Source organism: Littorina saxatilis, linkage group LG12 (genome assembly GCF_037325665.1).
Source record: "Littorina saxatilis isolate snail1 linkage group LG12, US_GU_Lsax_2.0, whole genome shotgun sequence".
Classification (NCBI taxonomy): domain Eukaryota; kingdom Metazoa; phylum Mollusca; class Gastropoda; order Littorinimorpha; family Littorinidae; genus Littorina; species Littorina saxatilis.
The window spans coordinates 50,766,544-50,774,564 of NC_090256.1; the positions used below are offsets into that span (position 1 = coordinate 50,766,544).

Below are 8,021 nucleotides of genomic sequence, written 5' to 3' on the forward strand. Positions count from 1 at the left end.
CATGGGTGCTTGTCTTGTGTGTTCTGTCAGAACAAATCGCAAATATACTCTCCACCAAAAGAAAGTACACAACTACCCCAAGAAATTATCGTGTTCACCAATGTAAGATTAGTTGATACGGCATTGAGTATGCCGGACAGTTTCATTTACGACTTAATATCCTTATTGCTTTTGTGTGTGTAGGTATCTTGTGTGTTGAACAAAACTCGTCAAACAGTAAATCACACGCGAATCCCTCACACAGGGTGAACAGATTTAGCATTATCATGGGTTGCATTTTCTTGGGGGTGGGGGGGTGTCGGCGGGTGACGTTGCATATACCTGGCCATGTGTGGCGTTATGACATGAATTTTTTATTTTTTTTATTTTTTATAAAAGTGAAGTTCTCCGAGTAAAAGGTTCTTCACCTGTAATAATAGACAATTTAAAAATAAATAAATATTATCGTTATTGAAGCAAACTGCACAGAGTTTTGATCCTAAGTCGCTTGTTCATTTCAATGCTAGTTGTTCTCTCAGGTGCCAGGAGACTGGTTCCACACAACTCTCACTTATTCTATTGCACTGCGCGCTGATTTCCCATTGGTTCTTAATGTATTCACGCGCATTCAAACCGACTACTTTGCACACTTAGCTATTTTGGGGAAAACTGCGTTATGGTAACATTGGAGTAAGCATTCTTTCAAAATGCTTGCCTTCAGACGAATGTGATGCAACTCATCTTAGCCAGATTGAAAATATTTATTTCTTGTTTCCGTAATGTTGCATGCACTGTCTTCTTCTTCTTCTTCTTCTTCTTCTTATTATTATTATTATTATGCGTTCATTGGCTGAGACTCCCACGTACACTCTTGTTTTTTTGTGTACACGATAATATAATGTCAAGTGCAAGCACCTATGGATGCTAGGGTTGACAGCCTAAACACCCACGGATTTTTGTCTTGTCACGTTGCACGTGAAGTTTTTGTGAATCCACCCCAACTGGTGGACGGGTGAGCTGTCCCGGTCACTTTTACCTGAATTGTCACAGAGGACGGATGGAAGTTAAATAGAGTGAATGACTTGCCGAAGTGAGGTAAATATTCTTTGATGTTGTATAACCGATTTAGTTAGAGTAGGCTATCGAATTATTAGTAGTGTTTATGTAAAGTGGCCAACTCCATGCATATGTATATAACATTGCCACTTTACATACCAGAGACTTATTATTGTCGTTTTCTTTGTATGTCAGACAAAAGGGAGGAACCGAGGAAGTATGAATCCGGCAACCGCCACCGCCATAGTCTCCTTCGGCAGCGGAGAGCATGAGAGCATGACTGTAACATAGCATCTACGTCTATCCAGTGTCACTCGTCATTCCAGCATGTCTACTGTCACCGTCTTCATCTCTGTCGTCTACAATTGGTCCTGTTAACATGATTACCGCCATTATGCACATCGTCTTCATCTTTACCCTGTGTCATTCGTCGTCGTCGTCATCATCATGGAAGACTCAAATGTGGTAACGTGAGAAAGTGAAGTATGCATGTGTGTGCGAGTAAAGGCCAGTTAGATAATTGATTTGTTGTGTGACCAGAATTGATAGTTGAATAGTGTGCGTGTTGGCATTGGATGTATGTGCATGTATTGTGTAGTATTTGGATGCAAAGGACGAAAGTAAATTGTTAACTGTTTTTTCCTTCTTGATTATTATGAGTGAGGTCGAACCTGGAATAGAGAGCATGAGTAATTTGTGAGTACATCATACGTAAATTTACAAAAACCATTCGTAACATCTGTATTGTTGTCATTTTACTGGTGTTTGATAGCGGGACTCCCTTTAACTTACCACGATGCTTCAATCTGTACTTATCAATCAGTGCGGTTCTGTATGTCAATAATGGGTAAATAAGTCTTTACAATAAAAAGCTGGAAATTAACATTTGCTCGCAGTACCTTTATCGTGTGTTGGCCGTGTGTCTTTAGTTATATTGTGTGTGACACTCATACGCACGCACAAAGGCAAGTGCATACACACAAACACACGGGCAAAAGCCGGCACGCACACACATTTACACACACAGCCACACACACACAACCACACACACAACCACAACACACACACACACTCACAAAACACACACAAGTGACACACACACACACACACACACTCACTCACACACACACACATACATGCAAACACTCAAACACAGACACAGGCAAGAACAGACACACGCACGAACACACACACACACACATAACCGAGGACACACACACGCACACGCACACACACACGCACACACACGCACACACACATTCACACACGCAAGAACTGACACACAGACACACACTCATATACCCACACACACACACACACACACACACACACGCACACACACACACAAACACACACGCAAGAACCCCCCCACACACACACACACACGCAAGAACACACTCACACACACACAAACCCCAGACGCACACACACACACACACACACACACACACAGACACATGCACACATCCACACACACCGTAAACACGCACGAACACACACAATCCTCAACACACACACACAGGCACACACACACACACACACAAACACACACACACACACACGCGCGCGCGCGTGTCAACAATAACACGAAATTCACTCATTTCTATTTTTATTAACGCTAAGTATATAGAGAAGAGATATACAGCACAAGGAATTCCTCAACAATGGATAATCTGGAGCCGGTCAGGCATGAATGTGCGAGTGTCAAACAGACCTGCTGCCAGTTTGCACAACACAACCACAGCACAATGAACACCAGGCCTGAGAGGCACGAAGCGAAAGTGGGTGAGGACAAACCACGGTGTCTGATTCGTTGAAATCACAACAAATCTTAATTTCAACCAATCCAACACAGCGGCATGACTCCCACCTAGTTGGTAACTCTCTCGTGCATCTCAGCCCAGGAACCAGAACAGCCTTGCACAACACAGTCGCTTCATAGTGATCCGTGGTAAACAGTGAAAACTAAATCTACTGTAGTATCGCACGACAAGGTTGTGTGTGAAAAAAAACCCCACAACAACAAAAGAGTAAAGAACAAAAAAAGTCCCCCCCCCCCCTCCGCTCTCACTGGTTGTGTTGCATGCATGGCTGAGTCTTGCTGACCAGGTCCGGACACCCACTGACCGGCGTGGCGGTTAGTCGAACCTTTGGCGGAGCCACATCCAGTACCACCAAGGGATGGGGTTATTGTTCGGAGGAGGAAGGGATGGTACTGCAACACGCAAACAACAACTGATGGTTATCTAGAGTAACGTTGTTTTGGGTAGGTTAAAAGACGCTAACCGCACGCACGTACGCACACATGCACACAGACACGGACATACATGCAGCCAGACAGATGTAGGCAGACAGGCACACATATACAGAAGAAATTATACACATGCGTGCGCACGCACACACACACATACACACACACACAAACACACACATACACCTAAACACACACACACACACACACACACATACACACATACACACACACACACACACACACACACCAAATACACACTCACACATACACACACACACAAGCAAGAGAGAAAAAACACACACACAACAAGAACAAGAACAAGAACGACCCCCCTAAAAAATAAAATAAAAATTCACAGGCGATCCAAATGCAGCTTTCTTTCTGCGCAGACCGTGTTTGTAGATCATCGGATATGTCCAGGTAAGTAGCCTATACCTGCAACCTCGTTGCCTTCTATGCCAGAAGGGACCTTTCTTTTGTCGTGCTGAATTTATTTTGTTTTTGACACCCACACTAATCTGCAAAATGCAGCCAGCGACAAATTCCCACTGCACAAAGTTTTCGGCCAAGGTTCTGTTTTTGGCACGTGGCCAAGGGAAAAGAGTCTCATATCCCATGGACAAATCCCAAAACAGACAGACTGCTAACGTTGTATAATTTAAATTAATTGATATCCCATGTAAAAATCCTGGACAAAACGGTGATGGTTTACATGATCAGCCACAGGACAAGGAAGATATCTTTCAAGGAAACTTAACGCAAAAATTCTCTCAAGAAATGTCCGTTCATCATACTGTACTTAAAACAACAGTTCTGACTTTAGCCGGTGAGGAGAAAGGGTTATGATAGTGGCGTCCAAAGAAATGTCCGTTCATCATACTTAAAACAACAGTTCTGACTTTAGCCGGCGAGGAGAAAGGGTTATGATAGTGGCGTCCAAAGAAATGTCCGTTCATCATACTGCTTAAAACAACAGTTCTGACTTTAGCCGGCGAGGAGAAAGGGTTATGATAGTGGCGTCTAAAGAAATGTCCGTTCATCATACTTAAAACAACAGTTCTGACTTTAGCCGGTGAGGAGAAAGGGTTATGATAGTGGCGTCCAAAGAAATGTCCGTTCATCATACTTAAAACAACAGTTCTGACTTTAGCCGGCGAGGAGAAAGGGTTATGATAGTGGCGTCCAAAGAAATGTCCGTTCATCATACTGCTTAAAACAACAGTTCTGACTTTAGCCGGCGAGGAGAAAGGGTTATGATAGTGGCGTCCAAAGAAATGTCCGTTCATCATACTGCTTAAAACAACAGTTCTGACTTTAGCCGGCGAGGAGAAAGGGTTATGATAGTGGCGTCCAAAGAAATGTCCGTTCATCATACTGCTTAAAACAACAGTTCTGACTTTAGCCGGCGAGGAGAAAGGGTTATGATAGTGGCGTCCAAAGAAATGTCCGTTCATCATACTGCTTAAAACAACAGTTCTGACTTTAGCCGGCGAGGAGAAAGGGTTATGATAGTGGCGTCCAAAGAAATGTCCGTTCATCATACTGCTTAAAACAACAGTTCTGACTTTAGCCGGCGAGGAGAAAGGGTTATGATAGTGGCGTCCAAAGAAATGTCCGTTCATCATACTGCTTAAAACAACAGTTCTGACTTTAGCCGGCGAGGAGAAAGGGTTATGATAGTGGCGTCCAAAGAAATGTCCGTTCATCATACTGCTTAAAACAACAGTTCTGACTTTAGCCGGCGAGGAGAAAGGGTTATGATAGTGGCGTCCAAAGAAATGTCCGTTCATCATACTGCTTAAAACAACAGTTCTGACTTTAGCCGGCGAGGAGAAAGGGTTATGATAGTGGCGTCCAAAGAAATGTCCGTTCATCATACTGCTTAAAACAACAGTTCTGACTTTAGCCGGTGAGGAGAAAGGGTTATGAGAGTGGCGTCCAAAGAAATGTCCGTTCATCATACTGCTTAAAACAACAGTTCTGACTTTAGCCGGCGAGGAGAAAGGGTTATGATAGTGGCGTCCAAAGAAATGTCCGTTCATCATACTGTACTTAAAACAACAGTTGTGACTTTAGCCGGTGAGGAGAAAGGGTTATGATAGTGGCGTCCAAAGAAGCACCACGGTGGATTTCCCATTCGAAACGATAAAGATGTCCGTGTCAGTGTCTTCTACAACAATAACGACAACTGTGACGACGACAGCAATAACGACAACGACACACCAACACCCAAAGTCGGTCATGGACAGACGATATTGTCAAACGTATACAGTCGAACCTGTCTTCGCGACCACCTTTTGATCACGACCACCCGCCCCTTATGACCACCCAATACAATTCAATCAATCAATCAATCAATGAGGCTTATATCGCGCATATTCCGTGGGTACAGTTCTAGGCGCTCAGCAGTGATGCCGTGTGAGATGAAATTTTATACGGCCAGTAATTGCAGCCATTTTGGCGCATATTTACCTTTCACGGCCTATTATTCCAAGTCACACGGGTATAGGTAGACAATTATTAACTGTGCCAAAGCAATTTTGCCAGGAAAGACCCTTTTGTCAATCGTGGGATCTTTAACGTGCACACCCAATGTAGTGTACACGGGGGGGAGTTCGGACACCGAAGAGAGTCTGCACACAAAGTTGACTCTGAAATAAATTTCCGCCGAACCTGGGATCGAACTCACGCTGACAGCGGCCAACTGAATACAAATCCAGCGCGCTACCAACTGAGCTATATCCCCGCCCAACAATTCACTTTTCCATAGCAACCACCTCTTGATCTCGGACACCTGCCCCCTCTGACCACCACAAAAGATCGCAGAAAAGAATTAGAAATAAATATCTGTAAAATATAATTCACTTTTCAAATGCAGCCACCTGTCGATAACGACTACTCTTGGTCGCTCCCTTTGGGGGTCGTTATAGACAGGTTCGTCTGTAACAATAACAAGAAAATGAGGACTGCAATGGCCTGTTTTCTGACAAGAAAAATAAGCAGGATAACATGAGTTGATCTGTCACCTTAAAGGCACAGTAATCCTCCCGTAAACCATCACAGATACGGTCAGGATTTTACACACAGTACAAACACCCTTCCATTTGAACGCTCACCAAACGGGAACATCCTAGGTGCCCTCCGTAAAGAGCGAGCAATTTTCAAAGAATTTATTTTTGCGTGGTTTATCTTACCCCTGAGCCATCGTGAACCCGTGTGATCCAGTTTCCCTTTTTCACAATGTAGTCGTCAGTTAGTAATTTGAATGCGACTCGGTGTGAGCTTATCTGCAATAGCACGTTATTATGTACCTCTCACTATGCACGAAACAAACGGCTGTGGTTCACAAGAACTCTAGCGATGGCTTTTGACTGTTCAGAGGAACTGGCGATGCCTATAAACCGTCGTCTGCTACGAGAACCACGACCTTGCGTGATCCTGCTTCCGGGCTTTTCTTTTTTCAAACTTTCAAAACTTCGAATTGTACTAATCTTGTCTTGGTGAAAAAATAATTCTTTTATGATTTAAGAATGTTTGTGTAACACGCTGTCAATTTATCATTTAGATTTTAAAAGTTAGGTCTAGCGCCAAAACGCACCACGGTCCGATTGTCTCTGAGCAATCGGCGCAAAATTAATTCTTTAAAAATTGCTCGCTCTTTACGTAGGGCACCTAGGATGTTTCCGTTTGGTGAGCGTTCAAATGGAAGGGTGTTTGTACTGTGTGTAAAAGCCTGACAGTATCTGTGATGGTTTACGGGAGGCGCACTGTGCCTTTAACATGTACAGCCTACGCGAACCATAATTAGCTTCCTGCGTATGCCATGCACAAATGAAACATTGCCTGTTTCAAGCCAGATGAAACTGCACATTTATCTAAAAGATACTTTCCTTCCCGAACAACTAATATAATTATTTTGAACATCACCTTGCTTAAAGGAATAATACGTACGAAAACAGGCCATCAGATCGTTTCCAAAGTTATACCATAAGAATCTGCGCCATCATTATGCTTCCGCGTAGGACTACCTTTACTTTTCATAAGCAAGTGGTTTTTTTTTAGTTTTTTTAAAAATATTTTTTTTTAAATTTTATTTCTTTTATATACACATTTCTTTCTTTATTTGGTGTTTAACGTCGTTTTCAACCGTTCAAGGTTATATCGCGACGGTTATATACACATAAACACAACATAACATACAGCATACACAGAGTTTATCAACATAAGGTATGGCTGTCTGAGCGCATACACACGCACATACCGGTACCTAGACAAGACAAGACACAGACATAGACAGTAGGGTGGGTTGTTGAAAAGACAGGGGACATGGAAGGGGTGGGGGTGGGGGGTGGGGGTGGGGGAAACTGAGGTTGGGGGAGGGGAGGGGAGGGGGGGTAGGTGGGGACGGTGGTCACACTTTAGCCTCCAAGTATACATGGGGTTTAATTATTGGCATAAAAGTACTGTATAACATGTTATGAATAAATGGGTCAGGGGGTATCACATTCAAAAATGTTCATACGGAATCAATCAATACAATTATCCTATGGCATCAATGAAAAAAGTGTCTATATAAACACCAATCCTTTGCAAATTTACCATAATAATTATTTACACTAGCATTATAATTTTCGATCAAAAACCTTTGTTTAACAATTTTCACAAAAACATTTAGTATTGGGACTGTCTTATTTAATTTGGCTCCAAATATACTTTGTTTTGCAAGGAGAAT

At 42.9% G+C, this 8,021-nt stretch overlaps 2 long non-coding RNA genes across 2 annotated transcripts in view; one reads left to right on the forward strand and one right to left on the reverse strand.

Moving 5' to 3' along the window:
• Positions 1 to 2,558: 2,558 nt before the first annotated feature.
• LOC138982173 (uncharacterized) lies at positions 2,559 to 2,950 on the forward strand. Its single transcript, XR_011460799.1, has 2 exons — positions 2,559 to 2,732; positions 2,804 to 2,950. It is a non-coding gene; the product is annotated as an uncharacterized lncRNA (long non-coding RNA).
• Positions 2,628 to 8,021, reverse strand: part of LOC138982172 (uncharacterized) — an 11,415-nt gene continuing 6,021 nt past the window's right edge. Inside the window, exon 3 of the long non-coding RNA XR_011460798.1 lies at positions 2,628 to 3,250. This is a non-coding gene — a long non-coding RNA (uncharacterized lncRNA). The remainder of the gene's footprint in view (positions 3,251 to 8,021) is intronic.